At 47.0% G+C, this 20,028-nt stretch overlaps 1 protein-coding gene across 4 annotated transcripts in view; it reads right to left on the bottom strand.

Moving 5' to 3' along the window:
• The window catches only part of ITCH (itchy E3 ubiquitin protein ligase), a 1,274,207-nt gene that overhangs the window by 921,050 nt on the left and 333,129 nt on the right, over nucleotides 1-20,028 (bottom strand). The gene's annotated exons all lie outside the window — the stretch shown is intronic.

The raw sequence follows: 20,028 nt of genomic DNA on the forward strand, positions 1-20,028 counted from the left end.
AAATAAGAAACATAACTAAAGTGTAAAGGCATTGGACGTTTAGGTTGCTCTTGACATCAGCGATACAGGATTCGACTTGAGTTTAAATTAAATGCAACTACTGAACAATATCTCACCTGCTATTTCTCTTGATGCATGATACTCTGATCACTGTCCGTTTTAATCTGATTGATATATATTTTATTATATGTCTGCCTACTGCTTGCGTCTTTGAGTATTGTATCTAAGATTGAAACACAGTTTGATGGAGTGTAGACAACAATAGTTAGGGCAGTGGAGCTAGACTTTATATGTTGTCAGATACTGCAGGTGGTTGTCCTGTCACTGACACTTGATTAAGCAATGGAGATCAAGCAGAATGACACCATCAGGATAAAACTAGGATTGAAAATCTGTTTTCTGTCTCAGTGTAATGGAACCGTTGATAATTTGGGATCATGTTCTGTAAGGGTGATTTACATTTCTAATGGAATTTGGATGTTGGTCATTTATCTAAATGTTAATGGCTAAAAGACTGAAGACCAGGCTGAACAGTAATAGATTAGCAGCAGAGTCTTGATTTTTTGGGTCTTTAGGAAGTTCCTATAGTAGCAGAACGTTATTGTTTTTCTTAAAATATAAGAGAGTGCAATTACTATTCCAGTCTGTATACGAGGTAGTTCATTGGCCAGTGAAGGGTCATTGTACTGATTTTAATTTGGCTATAACTGTATAAGTGTGAATATCCGAGTTAAACCTTGGAAAGTGGCTGTGAGGCATCACATGCATAAAAGATAGTGTTACGTTAATGTTAATAGGGCTTGTGTTAAGTTATTTACGACATATTTCCATTTAACCCTTTCGATGCTGATGACGAGCTCAGCTCGTCATGGAAACAGCAAAATGGCATTTTCCAGCACAGGGGGGGGAAATGGCCAGCAGTCATGTGGTTAAATGAGCTGTAGAGGCAGTTTAAACCCCATATAGTCAGGAATGCTCTCCTTAACAAAAGGCCACATGAGATACAGGATTGATCTGTTTTTGGTATTGGATGAAATTAGTCAACCAATTGGGTATCTTATTAAGTAATACAAACCATAGCAGTTCTAACCAACCCTCTAAAGGGTCTAAACCTGGTACAGCCGAGTCAAAGAATTTTGTAAAGGTCAGGTGATCTTCTAGAATTGTCATGTACCCATGATCTTTATTCAAGGCTGAGTAGGCCAAAGTTGGAATTGTTTCCAAGACATAAAAATAATTTCACACAGACATTTTGCCTTCTGTTTTAACCGACCATGCGCCTTTGGTTACCTAGTTTACAAGGATTACAATTAGTAATGATGGGCTGCACGCTCATTGGCAGATTGATAATGCGTTGCTCTGTTGTGTGCTTTCAAAGATCTCATTAATGGGCAGCCATTTGTCTAGTACGCCACAAATGTTTATTTGACAGAGGGCATATAATGTATTAGAATGCTATAAGGCAAAAGTTGGCAGTATCCGAATTGCCTATATAGCACTTAAAAAGTGAATAGAACGTGTTGGCCCATATCATTGGTACGAGATCATCAAATGTTATCTCGTAAAATGTTGATGAGACTTTTAGTGTGTAGGTTTTTTAGCCAGCTATACACGTCCCTTATAAAATAGCATTTTTATTATGAAGGCAAAGTGCACCAGTTTTCCCAGTAAGTTGTGTGAGTAGTTGAGTGGAAGTTTGATGGTGTCAATAGATTAAGAAGTATGGGATTTACATAATGTTCAGTAGCCTGGAAAGCAGGAGGTTGTCATATTGAGATTCAAATGACCTGGCCTTTTTTCTTAGTTTCACAGGAAGTAACAGTAGCTTACCCCTTAACAAATCTGCCTTCCACCCCAAGCTCTGACTTCCACCTGCAGTTTCCCATCCCAGTCTGCTTGTATAATTTTAACTCTTCTAAGGACAACTTCATCTAAGAGTCGAAAGTTGTGAGTGTGTGTCCATGTTTCCATAAGAAAATGTGTTTCTAAATTAAACTGGTTAAATTGGCCAATAAACATCAATTAAAGGCACAAGTCCTAAACAAACCGTAGCTTTGCTTCCTCAATATACATACAGATGTGACTGGTGCAGGACAGCACCAGTGCAAAATGCTCTCTTACAGTGAAACAGCAGTATAGTAACCATTCCTCAAACAAAGAACAGGTATAGCACAGGCTTGACACGTGCACTAAACTAGTACACACAGAGAAGTAGTACAGTACATGCAACAGATATGCAAGCAACTTTTATTGCCAGATCATGTATAATATGGGATGCAGGAGATAAAATATTCACTCACAAACATGTACTTTAAAGACAACAGCAGTGCAGTCTTCACTGAAATGCAGAATGGTGGTAGTTGAGGGCAGAGCAAGACCGCAATGACAGTGGCAGCTTCAACAACCTATACCCTACATGGCCCTATTATAAGGCCCAATCCATGTCAGTGCTCTTCCAGGAGACATCCCTAAGGCATGCAAGGCTGATGGCCCAGAGTTAGTGATTTGAAGATGGCAGAGGCAGACCCTGGTGTCCTACCACCAAATTAATCCAGCGACCTCGCAAGGTCGACTCCTGCTGGTGTACAGCAGTGTGGAGAGCAGACTCTTACTGATGCAGTTAAAATTGGCAATCTAACGCTTTCCACGGGCAGCAGCCATTTCAACACTAACTCAGGAGGTGGTGCCTTCAGGGGAGACGTCACTGTAGCAGGGTGTTTATGATCCCTGGTGAATGGTGATAGTTTGGAGGCGCTCCAGATGACTATCTGAATGACCTTCCACCCACAGAGGGGAACATTTTAAGAACCGAGGATTGTTGGTGCCCTGCACAGTACCAGGAGTTGTCCGCCATCTTTGTTTGCGACCCTTAGAATGATTTAACGCTGGAAAGGGCAGAATAGCATCTCCTTTTGGAACTATACACTATCTTCTCTGGCTGACTGCTGTCATCTGGTGGATTCTGTACATAATGAGCGAGGAAATCGAAAGAAAACAATATTATTAGCTTCTATTTTGGACTGCAGACATGTACACATTACCTCTGTACCTGGAGCACGAGTCATACTTCTACTTCCCTTTTTATATAACATGACAATCCCTAAACATTTACAGGCACAGTGGATACAAAGTGATCTGAAATACCTTGTGTAGGAAGGTAGGATCTGACTGCATGGTTACCCCCGCTTTTTGTCTGGTGTTTTGCTGGTTTTCGACTAGTCTGACTGGGATCCTACTAATCAAGACCCCAGTCTATCTGCTTTCTCCCTAAAATGTTATGCATGTACTTTGGTACACTCCAGATTGGATACTGGGGTACCCTTACAAGTCCCTAGTATATGGTACCCATGTACCCTGGGCATAGGTACCCAGAGGCCTCCCATGTGCTGGAAGTATGTATTATGCCACCCATGAGAGGCCATGCAAAATGGAACTACAGATCTGCTACTGCAGCCTGTGTAAGCTGGTGCTTGCACCACTTACCTTAGATATAGGTTCACTATATCTATAGGTCACTACACTTAAAACGTATAAGTCACCCCTATAGCAGGCTTTAACAATCCTGAAGGCAGGGTGCTGGGTTTTATGTGAGAGAGGGCCCCTGCATGAGCAGAGCCCCTCTGCAGCCTTCGGAGACCATTCTCCCGAGTTTTCTGTGACTCAGCCAGACATATAGGAAGAGGTGCATTATAACCTCGCGGTAAATGCCATCTATTATACGGTTGAAACAAAGTATGTTGTGTTTGGTATCAAACACCTTGAAATCATACCTCCACTGGTAACTGGTGTTAGAGGTATAATTCCACCGTTCTTATGCGAGCTTCGTGGGGTCACTGGTCTATCTGATGCCAACCTTCTCGACCCGGTCAGCACAAAATGGATGCTGCCGACCAGAGAGACACTTCTACCCTCCTGCTGCTGAGCCAAGCTCGAGCAGAGGAAGGCAGTACAATAGGCATCTTGTCACAGGGAGGTGTGACCACCTTCCAGACAGGATTTAGTGTATTGGGGCTGGGTGGGTGAACTTCCAAAGTGCCTGAAAGTCTGCACCTGGGTCAAATTTGGTGTCCCTGTGCATTGTCCAGCTTAAACCAGTCCTGGGAGCCACTGGCTCCTGCTCTGGTGTTGAACTGGACAAAGGACATGGGAGTAACCACCCCTCTGTCCTGACCCTCCCCTAGGAGGGTCCCCTGAATCTGTGCAACCCTCTCCCGTGGGTACATAAGGGTTTAACTGGCTGTAAGACTTTATATTTTACATGGACAAGATTCTACAAGAAGGAATCACTGACCGACCGACCAACTGGACCCTCTGGACTTCGCTGGACCTCGACTGGGCCCAACTTTGTCTCCCTCTCCGTCCAAAGCTTTGTCTGAGCCCTTGCTCTATGCAGGACCTGGGGTGCACTAAGGACAACTGAAGAATCTCCCTTGGGGTGAAGGAGTCACTCCCCTGCATTCGCAGGCACCGTGACGCAATTGACTGGTCTACTGATCCTGAGCTACTGCGGACTCCGAAGGCTCCAGCAACACAGGAGGTGGGTTCCGAAGTTCCTTATGGTCGAGCTGCCCTCTCACCGAGTTTGAGGCCAGCATGCCTTGTGGGGACCTCATAACCTGAACCCCTGTGCACAGTTTACTTTTGCAAGTGCATATGCTTGTTGGCGATTCCCGAGCTTGTGCATTGGACTCCGTGGATTCCTGACCCTGAGCAGTATTTCAACAAAGGAACTCCGGCCTGCTCGCACCAAGTGCTCCGTAGACTGGTGTTTTTGGATCTTGCTCGAGGTCCCCTTGCGACTCCTGGTCATTCGGCCTGTGGGTCCTCCTGAGGATCATCTTGAATTCTGTTGGGCTTTCCTGGTTGCTCCAGACATGCCCCGACTCCCCGTTGCTTGGTGAATCTCCTGGACCTTGCTGGTCCACACCATAACCTGCTTGACCTTCCTGCGTGAGTTGCTTTTGCCAAGGCTTGTTGGTGCTCCCGCCTGACACCGACCACTCAGCACTCAACATCCTTCATGGGACTGCTCGCCTCTGGCTCCTGGTCGTCGACGTCTACTGGTCCTGATGGCTGCACAGTCAAGCATCCCTTCTTCACACCGGAAGCACCAGACATCGGTGGGCATTTGTTCACTGAGCCCCTGGTCACCCTGAAGTGATCCAGACTCTGGCCCCTCTGATTTTAGGTTCCTTCCATCACAAATACACCCTTGGATTCTAACGGACACTTCCTTCCTTCCCAGCTGCAGCTCTTCTTTGTAACCCTCCGTTGAGAATGACTGCGGCTTCAGTCACCACCCCAGCGATATGCACCCGGCTCCCCTGGGATAGGTAACTCGGTTACTACGGTATCCACGGGTGGGGTGGCTCTCCGACCTCTTAAGTTCCAAAGGATTTCCTCGAAGTCCACCGAGAAGGATCCTTAAACTTTAAAACTGTAACTGCGACTTCCCCATAGAATTGTACGGAGCCCGCGGTTGTGTTGGCACACTGCACCCATCCTCAGTGGGGTCCCTTTCTACTCACCTTGGGTGGTTCCTTGGGGTCCCAGCGATTCTACATGCTCAATAACCTGTCTCAACTCCAAACGTGGTTCTTATACCACTATTTTAGTATATGGTCCGGTCTCCCCCTGGAGCCCAATGTGTATTGTGCTACTTACAACTGTTTCTTTGCTAAGGTATTGTGTGATTTGTGGTGTATTCTCGTTTAGAGGATACTAGAGAGTGTTATATAAATACATTTTTAAAACTAGTGTGCTTCTCCTTTCATTTAGTTGATACAAAATTTGATAATCTGGTAAAACAAGCTGCTTTACATTTCTTCAAGATCAAGCCTGAAGTATGCTGTCCACAGCTACCACTAGTATAGCTATCTAAAGGTTATATTTGACCTCATACATCATAAGGGTCGTTTGGACTGGTTCAAGGTGCCCACTTTAATTAGTGGACAGCATATACCAGGCCAACTTCTCACACCTTGGAGTTAAATCAAGCCGTGATTCCCCTAGAATAATCAAGAATAATGTCTTGGCTAGGAAAAAAAACAAAGAGGCTTTTCACAATAGGTCGGCGCTGTAACTATCTTTGTGGAGCAGAGTTCAAAAAATCAATTTGGTTACTTCGTCTAGATGTAACTATTTGGAGTGCTCCCGTTTAAGATACCAAATGGAATCCTACAAAAGATCTATGCTACAGTATGCAGATGTTTCCGGTTCCACACCACTGCTAATAACTACAGCTAATTTGTATTCAACCACGACTTCAGGAGGGCTCAGACTCCCCGATCTCTAATCCTACGATAGGGCGCAATACCTTTCACAGATGGCTTATCACCTGAGCCCGCACAAAGAACCCACAATGTGGGTTATTATTGAAAGCCAACTCCATAAAGGGGCTCCAATGCTTTCAGTGATGTACCCAAAGTCTCAGCCCAACCGAGTGTAGAGCGGTGGAGAAGGAGACATGGAAACAGAGGGGTTTTGGTAACCAGTATTTATTACTAGAGTCACTTGTCAAAAGAATAAATAAGGAAACCAACAAGGTTTTATTCCGCACAAAGGACCAGTTCCTTTCCTAGGGGAAGTCTTCGTTCCCTTATGTCAGGGAACCTTGTCCTAGGTTTTTCAGGAGGCTGGAGATTGAAGGGTTGCTCCCCGTAGGCGCTCACGACAACTCAGGAAAAAAAATAAAACAGAAACGAAAAAAAAATCGGTAAGGAGGATCTCTGGGGATGTTAAAGTTAAAAAGGAATTAGGGAAGTGAGGGGGAGAAGCACCAACTGACGCCAGTGAAGAAGCTTCTGCTCTAGGGCACTTAGTCTTGTGCAGGGAGCTCAGCTTCCAAATTTATGCGGACGTGCCCTCCCTCACCTCCCGACCTCCCCTTGCCCCAAACAGCCCCGAGTTGTCCCCGTACATTCTAAAGCCACGACCCTCCGGGGCCGTGGCAGGAATCAGCATGTTGCCGGAGAAGTTCCGGCTCCTTCTGTTCTGGCTCCCCATCTGGTGAGTCGCCGGCGTCCGGGTCGTCGGATTCCGCCTCTGCTACAGCGTGAGTCCACGGGTTCAGGAATCCAGGGCTGAAGAAGAAGGTCCGTACATCCCGTTCTCTTTCTGCTGCCTCCGTTGCTTCCTCCGCTTGGCTCTAACACGAACGTGCGTCTCTCAGAGGTTCTTCTGTTTTAAGCCGTGGATAGTCAGCTGATCTAGTCACCTGACCGGTTTGAAAGCCGGGTTGCCGGGGAAAGTTAAAGGGACAGTGTTCTGCAGATACAGGAGCTGGGGTCTGAAAACAGAGGAGGGGACATGGGGAGAGATAAGGAGGCGAATTCTCACGTGATGTACCCGAAGAGGAGGCATTATGTAGGGGTACCTCCTCGTCACATCCCCCCACTCCAGCCTGTTCCCGTTCGGGAAACAGGAAAACACGGGAGAGAAAGTCCACGTTCCTGTTTTCCGATCCCTTCCGATGGCGAACTTCAAAGGAAAAGGGCTGCAGGGCAAGAAACCAACGCAGAACGCGTGGGTTATTACCCTTGTTACGGCTCATCCAAAGGAGCGGGGCATGATCGGTGTAAAGGATGAAATGGGAACCCTCAAGATAGTACCTTAATTTGTCCACCGCCCACTTGATGGCAAGACACTCTGTTCTATGATGGGGTAACCCTGTTCCCTGGGAAACAGCTTCCGACTCAAAAACAGGATGGGATGCTCTAAACCATCAGTAGCCACCTGCGAGAGAACCGCCCCAAGCCCGCTTTCAGAAGCATCAGTCTGTAACAAAAAGTGTTTAGAAAAGTCAGGTGACTGCAAGATGGGACCAGAGGTAATGGCTCTTTTTAACTCCATAAAAGCATGTAATGCTACCGGAGGATTGTGCAAGAGATCCTTAACTTTGCCATCCTTCCTCAGAGATTAGTAGGAGGGGTAGCCAATTCAGAAAATTGAGGTATAAACCGGCAATAATAGCCGAGTAGACTCAGGAAAGCCCTAACCTCTTTCTTTGTGACAGGAACAGGGGCCTGAGAAATTGCTCTGACTTTTTCCTCCTGGGGTTCGATGTGACCGTTCCCCGGAAGGAAACCTAGGTATTTTACCTTTTTAGAACCCGGCCCTGGATTTTTTGGGATTTATATGTAGGCCGGCTGACTGGAGGGCCTGAAAAACTAGACGGCAATGTTGGATATAGGTTTCCCAAGTGGGGCTAAAAATGACTGATCTAAGTATGCCGAAGAGTCGGCTTGATGGTCGGCCAGAACTCGGTTCATGAGACGCTGAAAGGTGGCAGGAGCCCCTTGCAATCCAAAAGGTAGGACAGTAAATTCTAGCAAGCCGGAGAGTGTTGAGAAGGATGTTTTTTCCTGATCCTGGGGGATCAGAGGCACCTGCCAATAGCCCTTCATAAGGTCAAGTGTTGTAATATACTGTGCTTTACCTAGTCTTTCAATTAACACATCCACACGGGAAAGAGGATAAGAGTTGCACTTGGATATTGTGATGACGGCTCTAAAGTCTATGTAAAACCGAACAGAGCCATCCGGTTTTGGTACCAGCACAATTGGAGATGACCACTCGCTCTGGGACGGTCGTATCACTCCTAACTCAAGCATGTTTTTTACCTTCTGTTCTATGGCCTCACGTCTGGCAGCAAGGATATGGTAGGGTTTTTGTTTGACAATCTTACCCGGCTGGGTAGGGATGGAATGGTGCGTTAAGGTAGTACAACCTGGCAAGTTTGAGAACAGGGAAGCGAACGGACTTAGGGTGTCTTGTAGGGCATTCCGCTGAACAGGAGACCGCTCTGGATTGACTTGTAGTTGGGATAGCGTGCCATCGATGTTAGGCAGAAGATTTTCTGAATGAAGATTCCTGGGGAGAGGGCCCAACCATTTCTTTAGGAGATTGATATGGTATAGCTGTTTTCGTTTGGGAGTGATTTGGATCCGATAGGTCAAACCAACCTTTTTGACGATCTGATAGGGGCCTTGACAGCCTGTTTTTACTTTTGTGAGACCAGAAGGCATAAGGACCAACACCCAATCCCCTTTTTAGGTCTCAGCCTGCGATGGCTGCGCTTGCGCAGTCTCGCTGGGGAGACCTAATGATATAGAGAGAACATCAGTAGTGAGGTTAAGCCCCGCCCCTCTTCCCCATTGGCTGGCCTCCTAAAGGATGGCCAGCCATTGGAGAAGAGGTCCTAGTGACGTTCTTCTTTCTCTTTAAGCCCCGCTTTTTCAGATTGACTTCCCTGACTTACTGCTGGCGTAAAAGGTTTCTTATCTTCTTTATGGGTCCAGATGGCCCCATAAAGAAGATAAGGAACCTTTTACCAAAGCATGAAGTCGGGCCGACCAGTCTGAAAAGGACGGGCCTCGAAGACAAATGTGCTGCCACACCGCTTGTTAATGTATGTAGCACGGGGAGGTGAAATTTAAAATGTATGCTAAGCCTCGAGAGCAGACTATGCACTAAGCTTGAAAATCTTTTGCACTATGTGAAAGAAAATAAAAATGTTTTGCTAAGGCCGTCGCCGATTTTCTTAAGGGTTTTCACACCGCCTAAAGGACATCGGCTGTTCACAGCTTCAAAGACGAGCTGGAAATTCACTCTCTGCAGTAGTTTCCAGCTCCCCTTCAATGCCACCGTCTGATATTGCCTCGAGAGTGACACTCTGTGGCACCCCGTGAATAGGCTGGTCTGACAGAACCCAGAGAGTCTAGGCAACCTATTTCATTGCGCCAAGTTCATCACAAAAGGGATCGGGAAGGGCACCGTACTCTTTCCGCCACACTTCAACTGGGATAATATACCGATGTCCAGACTGCTGGGCAACTATTTCCGGTTTGGCGAGGGCGGTCACTTTCAGGATTGGTACCTCGTACTCCAACCACCCTGCTCCTCCTCCTACGATCCTTATTCTGTCAATCATTATCACCTAGTTTGCCCGCTTGCCTCACTTATTGAAGTCGGTTTAAGCAGAAAAGGCAATCAATTGGAAGAGGTCGGCGGTAAAGCTTGCGGCTCGGGAGCTTCTCACCTTATTGGCGCGACCTGGCATGTCAATGAGAGGACTGCCACCGCGGTAAAAGGGCATAGCCCTGGTGACCGAGAGCATCCTCGGTGGAATAGAAGCAGTTTACATCCACTGCTCAGAGGGACAAGAAGCTGGAACACGGGGCAGCGGGCCCGATGGAGGTCGAGAGACCGTTCCTCTCTGCGGACATCGGCGATGGGGGCCCTGATCAGCTGGCAGCATGCCTGGGTGGAAGAAGTGGACATCACATCCAACTCTGTCTACAGACATCCCCCTAAATCGGGTGAGTCTTGGCAAGCTAATAATTGCAACGGAGCGGTCAAGTATAAAATGCACTCAAGTATGTTTTTGCACTTACTGAGATTTAATCCCACAGCACTGATTTCATTTAACCCTTTCTCCCAGAGTTTTTCTATGCAGTGACCATTCACCATCAACCAACTGCGGCGGCGTCAGCCTACGGGGATGATTTTATTTTATTATTAGTATTGGCAATGATTAACAGGGCGATTATCAGTTCTGCACTCCTCAACGACCAAATGTAATCTGTGAGTTGCAGTCTTCGTTCCCTTCAACTGACCCAGTTCGACCAACAGACCTGGAAACTGTTATTTGTGAAAGAAAACCCAAGGTCAAAAATCTGGTGTTTGTTGCCCTAGAGTCATAAGCTAATGTTACGTATACCATGTACATTTGGTGAGTTTGGCATTTAAAGCCCACTAGATAGAGGTCATCATGGGGTAGCACATCAATTTGAGGAGGCGGTAATTGAGCATTTTATTTCAATTCATACTGGCGTGTTTGAGGCCGCTGGAACGATGAAAAGGGAATTTACTATATTTTAATACTGAACTTTAAGCAGAATATAACGGCCAATGCAGAGGGTGATATTCCAAAAGGAGCGAATATTAGGGAGATTTGAATTAATGATCAAAGTGCATGCTGTACATCTCTCCCATTTTGTGCAGTTGTTTAAGGAAATGCTTGTATCGATGCTCAAATTTCTACTGTTCTTGGCACTGCGGTTTTTGGTTGTTGTACTTGGTGTTGGTTTAAGCAAGTGAGTACGTTGAAAATTTCTGTCTTTTACACTGTTATCCTGAAAATGTAATTGCATGCAAACCCAAAGAGTTAACTTGAGAATGTTTTTTTAAATACATTGAATCCTACCGGAAAATAGAAACTATTACTTATTCCATCTTTTTCCACTCTAGACTCGTACTTTGCTGCAAAATCCATCCGGCTAGTCTTTAGAACCATAAGTAAGGACTGTTTTTCCCTAGCCCAAATTGCTCCTGAAAAAAAAACAAAATGTAAACACATTTTCCAGGTCAGGTTTGTCACATACGATTCTCCCTCGCGCCTCCGCGCTCCACATCTCTACGGCGCAAAGCAGGAGCCAAAACGCCTTTGCAGTCATTTTTCGGGACAGGCTTCTCCTGCGGGGAGGCTGAGGTCATTGTGCGCTCTCCCAGAGTTCATGCTAATGAGGGGCAGCCTTTAGGGGAAAACATGAACCACTGCTCTGCACAAACCATTAGAGCAAGACAAAACTGCTCCAATTCTTGTCAACCTCCCACTATGCCAAATCCGCACAGGAATGGGCAGCCGGGCCAACAACACGGTCCAATTATGTGCCTGCCAAAAACTGCCCCTCTCCGCCACTTCCCCTATCGTCCCAATTGCGGTCTCTCCGTATTGCAGAGGAAGCCTTGGAGTTCGTGAAAAAACAGATTTTTAAAAACAGGAACAGTGACGCTTTTGTGTGCTGACAATATGACTGACAACGTGATGTGCAAAAAGAAATAATATGCTTGAAAAAAATTGCTTGGATTAAAATATGCAGGGTTCATCGGTTTGACGGCACGGGCATTCCCCACTGGCCCTATTCATCGGTTTTACGGCCCGGGCATTCCCCACTGGCCCTATTCACCACAGTAACAACACGGGAATGGGGTTTTCATAGGCCATTGTACCTCAAAAGAATGTACAGCGCAAGACTTCATCCTCAGCTTTCTCATGGGAACGCATAAAGCAAACTTAACTGGTGGGTGCGTCCTTGCACTGCGAAGTTGGAGAGATCACCTCGGGATCTCCGTTCATTGCGATTTCTCTTGGTTTTGATTCAGGCGACCTCTGCTGTACATCATCTTGAACGTATAGAGGTGTAAAACAACCACAAATAGCTGCCAATTTTTAAATTTGCTTAGTGTGACATTGCTGTGCCTGCAGACAGCTGTGTGGCTCTGTGCCTGTGTGGCTCTGTGTGTGTGTGGGGGGGGGGGCTCTGTGTGTGTGGGGGGGGCTCTGTGTGGGGGGGGGGCTCTGTGTGTGGGGGGGGGCTCTGTGTGTGTGTGGGGGGGCTCTGTGTGTGTGGGGGGGGGCTCTGTGTGTGTGGGGGGGGCTCTGTGTGTGTGGTGGGGGGGCTCTGTGTGTGTGTGGGGGGGCTCTGTGTGTGTGGGGGGCTCTGTGTGTGTGGGGGGCTGTGTGTGTGTGGGGGGCTCTGTGTGTGTGTGTGTGGGGGGCTCTGTGTGTGTGGGGGGGCTCTGTGTGTGTGGGGGGGCTCTGTGTGTGTGGGGGGGCTGTGTGTGTGTGTGTGTGTGTGTGTGTGTGTGTGTGTGTGTGTGTGTGTGTGTGTGTGTGAACGCGTGTGAGTGTGTGTGTGTGTGTGTGTGTGTGTGTGTGTGTGTGTGTGTGTGTACGTGTGTGCGTGTGTGCAAATGCAATAGGTCTTGCATTTGCGAGAGATTAAGCTATTGGCATTGTAAATGACTGCCATTTATTTATCTGTTTTCAAAACCAACACAAAAAGTTTGTCATTTACAATGCCAATAGCTCTTACTTTTGCAAAGGCGAGACGGTTGCATTGTAAATGCTTGTTTTAAGTGGAGCCACTTTTTCCCTTGGTTGTAAAAGGTTTGTTGTTTGACCTGAGCCTTCTCTAGATTCGCATCAGCGAAATCCCTTAGTTTTTGTAACTTGCTACGAAGGCTTTGAGTGTACTTTAAACAGGATCTAGTCTCTTCCTTCTTTTCTTGCTCCCAGTATTCTTTCGTGATCTCCAGTAGGCTTCGGGGTTCACGCCCATAGAGAAGTTGGAAGGGAGAGCAACCCAACCTAGCCTGTGTTTGGCTCCTGATCACGTATAAGGCTAAAGGAAGAAGCATGTCCCACTCCTTTCCCTCTACACTCAATTTCTTTAGCGGCAGTTTCAGGGTGGAATTGTATCGTTCACACAGACTGTCTGTCTGGGGATGGTAGACTGACGTTTTTATGTGGGAGATGTAGTGATTTGCATACCTGCCTCATCACTCTGGAGACAAATGGGGTCACCTGATCTGTGACAATTTCACGAGGGAAGCCAACTCAGGAAAATAATTCCAGAAGTCGATCGCTGATGTTCTGACTGGTTGGGACACGCAAGGGGAAGGCCTCGGGATATCGGGTGGCATAATCGATGACCATCAAGGCGTAGAGATGGCCTTTTTTTGTTCTGGGTATTGGAACTATAAGGTCCATGCCTATCCTCTCAAAGGGGGTTCCTATAATGGGGAGACGTTGCAAAGGTACTGGCGGTGGTTTGTATGGGTTTCTCTTTTGGCATATTTCACATTCTTGAAAAAACTTAGAAACATGTGAAAATATGCCTGGCCAATAAAAATATTTTAAGAGCATATCTATGGTTTTCTGTGCTCCTCTGTGACCGGCTGTTAAGTGGTAATGGGCGAAAAAGAGGACTTGATCACGGAAAGGTTGGACAACAATGAGTTGGGGTGGACCATCTTCCTTAGCTTTCCTATAGAGGAGATTATTCAGAATCTGGAAAGACGGGTATATTGGGTTCTGAGTGGGACGATAGTTTTTGTGTGGAGTGGTTTGGTTCACTATTTTGTAACGTTTTCTTTAAGAGCGTCAGAAAAGATGGGTTGTCCTGCCCCAGGATAATTTCTTCGGGGAGAAAAGGGAGAACCCCAAGTTTAGCTTCTAACGGACCCCGATAGGAAGGGATATTAGTAACTGAATCAGGGGGTATGGTTTAATGTCCTAGTGTACACACCTAATGGGGACTTCCTGCTGGGCCTTGAGGGAAGAGGGTTGTACTAAGGACTGGCGTATTACTGACTGCCGACAGCCTGAATCTAGGAGAGCCGTCACAGTCACCCCTCCCACGCGAACACTCACGTAGAAACTGGGTTCCATCTCATCTGAATATAGGATGGATCGAGGTACGTATCCTATGTCCATTGGCTCTTCGGCTGTTTTTTCCTGGGACAGTTTCTGGCAATATGCCCCCAAGTCCCCACAATCGAAACATTGTGGACCCTTAATAGGCATGGGTTCTGGACGATATGGGCAACTTTTCTGAGGTTCTGGACTGGATTTTGGGGGGTTTCTTTCCAGTCAAGCGGCAGGGGGCGGTAAGCGTGTTTTCTCCACTTCCCCCGCCATATTACGGGGTTGTGCTCGATAAAAAGTGGTTGCCATTTCCACTGCCTGTTCTGCCAACAGGTGGGTATGTTGTTTGAGCCACCTCTGTATCGGATATGGCAGGGCATCTACATATTGTTCCAAACATACAAGTGACATTATTTCCTCTTTCGTGTTGGTTTGGGGTTTAAGCTATTAGTCGGCTGCTGCCTTTAGTTTGAAGTAGAGCGTTTTGGGGTTGTCTGTGGGTGTCCCTCGCTCCTTCCTGAACCGGACTCAGTAGGCCTCGGCGTCCATCCCGTGGTGGTCCAAATAGCACCTTTTATCTCAGCATAGGGAGTGCGATCGTTTGCGTTTGCCACCTGATATGCGGTCCTCTCCTGTAAGGAGAGGGGCTAAAAAGAACGGCCATTATTTAGCTTCCGGCCACCCTGATGCTCTAGCTGCTCTCTCGAAATTAAGAATGCATCAGGGTCCTCGCCGCTAACATATTTTTGCAAAGAAATAGGAGGCCCAGAACCTGTACGGTTTTGCAACTGGTTGGTCAACTCCAGGCGGTCATCTGCAACCTTCTGTAGTTGTTCTGCTTGGTTAACCATAGTGTCCCTAAAGAGTTCACTGTCCGCATGGGTTGTCATCTGTTTCTCCACCGCACACTCAAGCTTCTCCTGCCCACGGATAAGTTGTTGTATTACGTTCTCCATGTTTGGCAGGCGCTACTATGCCACTTCTGACACCACGTGTAGCGCGGTGGAGAAGGAGACAGGGAGACAGAGTGGTTTTGGTAACCAGTATTTATTACTAGAGTCATTTGTCCCAAAAAAAAAATAAGGAAACTAACAATGTTCTATTCCGGACAAAGGACCAGTTCCTTTCCTAGGGCCAGTCTTAGTTCCCTTACATCAGGGAACCTTGTCCTAGGTTTTTCAGGAGGCTGGAGATTGAAAGGTTGCTCCCCATAGGCGCTCACAGCAACTCAGAAAAAAAATAAAACAGAAACAAAAAAAAAAAATCGGTAATGAGGATCACTGGGGATGTTAAAGTTAAAAAGGATTTAGGAAAGTGAGGGGAAGAAGCACCAACCGACACTAGTGAAGAAGATTTTGCTCTAGGATACTTAATCTTGTGCAGGGAGCTCAGCTTCCAAATTCATGTGGACGCGCCCGCCCTCACCTCCCGACCTCCCCTTGCCCCAAACGGCCCCATTGTCCCCGTACCTTCTGAAGCGTGGCGGGAAACAGCGTGTTGCCAGAGAAGGTACGGCTCCTCCTTTTCTGGCTCCCCCGTCTGGTAGGTAGCCGGCGTGTGGGTCGCCGGCATCCGGGCGGTCACTTTCAGGATTGGTACCTCGTACTCCAACCACCCTGCTCCTCCTCCTACGATCCTTATTCTGTCAATCATTATCACCTAGTTTGCCCGCTTGCCTCACTTATTGAAGTCGGTTTAAGCAGAAAAGGCAATCAATTGGAAGAGGTCGGCGGTAAAGCTTGCGGCTCGGGAGCTTCTCACCTTATTGGCGCGACCTGGCATGTCAATGAGAGGACTGCCACCGCGGTAAAAGGGCATAGCCCTGGTGACCGAGAGCATCCTCGGTGGAATAGAAGCAGTTTACATCCACTGCTCAGAGGGACAAGAAGCTGGAACACGGGGCAGCGGGCCCGATGGAGGTCGAGAGACCGTTCCTCTCTGCGGACATCGGCGATGGGGGCCCTGATCAGCTGGCAGCATGCCTGGGTGGAAGAAGTGGACATCACATCCAACTCTGTCTACAGACATCCCCCTAAATCGGGTGAGTCTTGGCAAGCTAATAATTGCAACGGAGCGGTCAAGTATAAAATGCACTCAAGTATGTTTTTGCACTTACTGAGATTTAATCCCACAGCACTGATTTCATTTAACCCTTTCTCCCAGAGTTTTTCTATGCAGTGACCATTCACCATCAACCAACTGCGGCGGCGTCAGCCTACGGGGATGATTTTATTTTATTATTAGTATTGGCAATGATTAACAGGGCGATTATCAGTTCTGCACTCCTCAACGACCAAATGTAATCTGTGAGTTGCAGTCTTCGTTCCCTTCAACTGACCCAGTTCGACCAACAGACCTGGAAACTGTTATTTGTGAAAGAAAACCCAAGGTCAAAAATCTGGTGTTTGTTGCCCTAGAGTCATAAGCTAATGTTACGTATACCATGTACATTTGGTGAGTTTGGCATTTAAAGCCCACTAGATAGAGGTCATCATGGGGTAGCACATCAATTTGAGGAGGCGGTAATTGAGCATTTTATTTCAATTCATACTGGCGTGTTTGAGGCCGCTGGAACGATGAAAAGGGAATTCACTATATTTTAATACTGAACTTTAAGCAGAATATAACGGCCAATGCAGAGGGTGATATTCCAAAAGGAGCGAATATTAGGGAGATTTGAATTAATGATCAAAGTGCATGCTGTACATCTCTCCCATTTTGTGCAGTTGTTTAAGGAAATGCTTGTATCGATGCTCAAATTTCTACTGTTCTTGGCACTGCGGTTTTTGGTTGTTGTACTTGGTGTTGGTTTAAGCAAGTGAGTACGTTGAAAATTTCTGTCTTTTACACTGTTATCCTGAAAATGTAATTGCATGCAAACCCAAAGAGTTAACTTGAGAATGTTTTTTTAAATACATTGAATCCTACCGGAAAATAGAAACTATTACTTATTCCATCTTTTTCCACTCTAGACTCGTACTTTGCTGCAAAATCCATCCGGCTAGTCTTTAGAACCATAAGTAAGGACTGTTTTTCCCTAGCCCAAATTGCTCCTGAAAAAAAAACAAAATGTAAACACATTTTCCAGGTCAGGTTTGTCACATACGATTCTCCCTCGCGCCTCCGCGCTCCACATCTCTACGGCGCAAAGCAGGAGCCAAAACGCCTTTGCAGTCATTTTTCGGGACAGGCTTCTCCTGCGGGGAGGCTGAGGTCATTGTGCGCTCTCCCAGAGTTCATGCTAATGAGGGGCAGCCTTTAGGGGAAAACATGAACCACTGCTCTGCACAAACCATTAGAGCAAGACAAAACTGCTCCAATTCTTGTCAACCTCCCACTATGCCAAATCCGCACAGGAATGGGCAGCCGGGCCAACAACACGGTCCAATTATGTGCCTGCCAAAAACTGCCCCTCTCCGCCACTTCCCCTATCGTCCCAATTGCGGTCTCTCCGTATTGCCGAGGAAGCCTTGGAGTTCGTGAAAAAACAGATTTTTAAAAACAGGAACAGTGACGCTTTTGTGTGCTGACAATATGACTGACAACGTGATGTGCAAAAAGAAATAATATGCTTGAAAAAAATTGCTTGGATTAAAATATGCAGGGTTCATCGGTTTGACGGCACGGGCATTCCCCACTGGCCCTATTCATCGGTTTTACGGCCCGGGCATTCCCCACTGGCCCTATTCACCACAGTAACAACACGGGAATGGGGTTTTCATAGGCCATTGTACCTCAAAAGAATGTACAGCGCAAGACTTCATCCTCAGCTTTCTCATGGGAACGCATAAAGCAAACTTAACTGGTGGGTGCGTCCTTGCACTGCGAAGTTGGAGAGATCACCTCGGGATCTCCGTTCATTGCGATTTCTCTTGGTTTTGATTCAGGCGACCTCTGCTGTACATCATCTTGAACGTATAGAGGTGTAAAACAACCACAAATAGCTGCCAATTTTTAAATTTGCTTAGTGTGACATTGCTGTGCCTGCAGACAGCTGTGTGGCTCTGTGCCTGTGTGGCTCTGTGTGTGTGTGTGGGGGGGGGGCTCTGTGTGTGGGGGGGGGCTCTGTGTGTGTGGGGGGGGCTCTGTGTGTGTGGGGGGGGGCTCTGTGTGTGTGGGGGGGGCTCTGTGTGTGTGGTGGGGGGGCTCTGTGTGTGTGGTGGGGGGCTCTGTGTGTGTGTGGGGGGGGCTCTGTGTGTGTGGGGGGCTGTGTGTGTGTGGGGGGCTCTGTGTGTGTGGGGGGGCTCTGTGTGTGTGGGGGGGCTCTGTGTGTGTGGGGGGGCTCTGTGTGTGTGGGGGGGCTCTGTGTGTGTGGGGGGGCTCTGTGTGTGTGGGGGGGCTCTGTGTGTGTGTGTGTGTGTGTGTGTGTGTGTGTGTGTGTGTGTGTGTGTGTGTGAACGCGTGTGAGTGTGTGTGTGTGTGTGTGTGTGTGTGTGTGTGTGTGTGTGTGTGTGTGTGTGTACGTGTGTGCGTGTGTGCAAATGCAATAGGTCTTGCATTTGCGAGAGATTAAGCTATTGGCATTGTAAATGACTGCCATTTATTTATCTGTTTTCAAAACCAACACAAAAAGTTTGTCATTTACAATGCCAATAGCTCTTACTTTTGCAAAGGCGAGACGGTTGCATTGTAAATGCTTGTTTTAAGTGGAGCCACTTTTTCCCTTGGTTGTAAAAGGTTTGTTGTTTGACCTGAGCCTTCTCTAGATTCGCATCAGCGAAATCCCTTAGTTTTTGTAACTTGCTACGAAGGCTTTGAGTGTACTTTAAACAGGATCTAGTCTCTTCCTTCTTTTCTTGCTCCCAGTATTCTTTCGTGATCTCCAGTAGGCTTCGGGGTTCACGCCCATAGAGAAGTTGGAAGGGAGAGCAACCCAACCTAGCCTGTGTTTGGCTCCTGATCACGTATAAGGCTAAAGGAAGAAGCATGTCCCACTCCTTTCCCTCTACACTCAATTTCTTTAGCGGCAGTTTCAGGGTGGAATTGTATCGTTCACACAGACTGTCTGTCTGGGGATGGTAGACTGACGTTTTTATGTGGGAGATGTAGTGATTTGCATACCTGCCTCATCACTCTGGAGACAAATGGGGTCACCTGATCTGTGACAATTTCACGAGGGAAGCCAACTCAGGAAAATAATTCCAGAAGTCGATCGCTGATGTTCTGACTGGTTGGGACACGCAAGGGGAAGGCCTCGGGATATCGGGTGGCATAATCGATGACCATCAAGGCGTAGAGATGGCCTTTTTTTGTTCTGGGTATTGGAACTATAAGGTCCATGCCTATCCTCTCAAAGGGGGTTCCTATAATGGGGAGACGTTGCAAAGGTACTGGCGGTGGTTTGTATGGGTTTCTCTTTTGGCATATTTCACATTCTTGAAAAAACTTAGAAACATGTGAAAATATGCCTGGCCAATAAAAATATTTTAAGAGCATATCTATGGTTTTCTGTGCTCCTCTGTGACCGGCTGTTAAGTGGTAATGGGCGAAAAAGAGGACTTGATCACGGAAAGGTTGGACAACAATGAGTTGGGGTGGACCATCTTCCTTAGCTTTCCTATAGAGGAGATTATTCAGAATCTGGAAAGACGGGTATATTGGGTTCTGAGTGGGACGATAGTTTTTGTGTGGAGTGGTTTGGTTCACTATTTTGTAACGTTTTCTTTAAGAGCGTCAGAAAAGATGGGTTGTCCTGCCCCAGGATAATTTCTTCGGGGAGAAAAGGGAGAACCCCAAGTTTAGCTTCTAACGGACCCCGATAGGAAGGGATATTAGTAACTGAATCAGGGGGTATGGTTTAATGTCCTAGTGTACAC

Source organism: Lissotriton vulgaris, chromosome 7, assembly GCF_964263255.1.
Source record: "Lissotriton vulgaris chromosome 7, aLisVul1.2, whole genome shotgun sequence".
Classification (NCBI taxonomy): Eukaryota; Metazoa; Chordata; class Amphibia; order Caudata; family Salamandridae; genus Lissotriton; species Lissotriton vulgaris.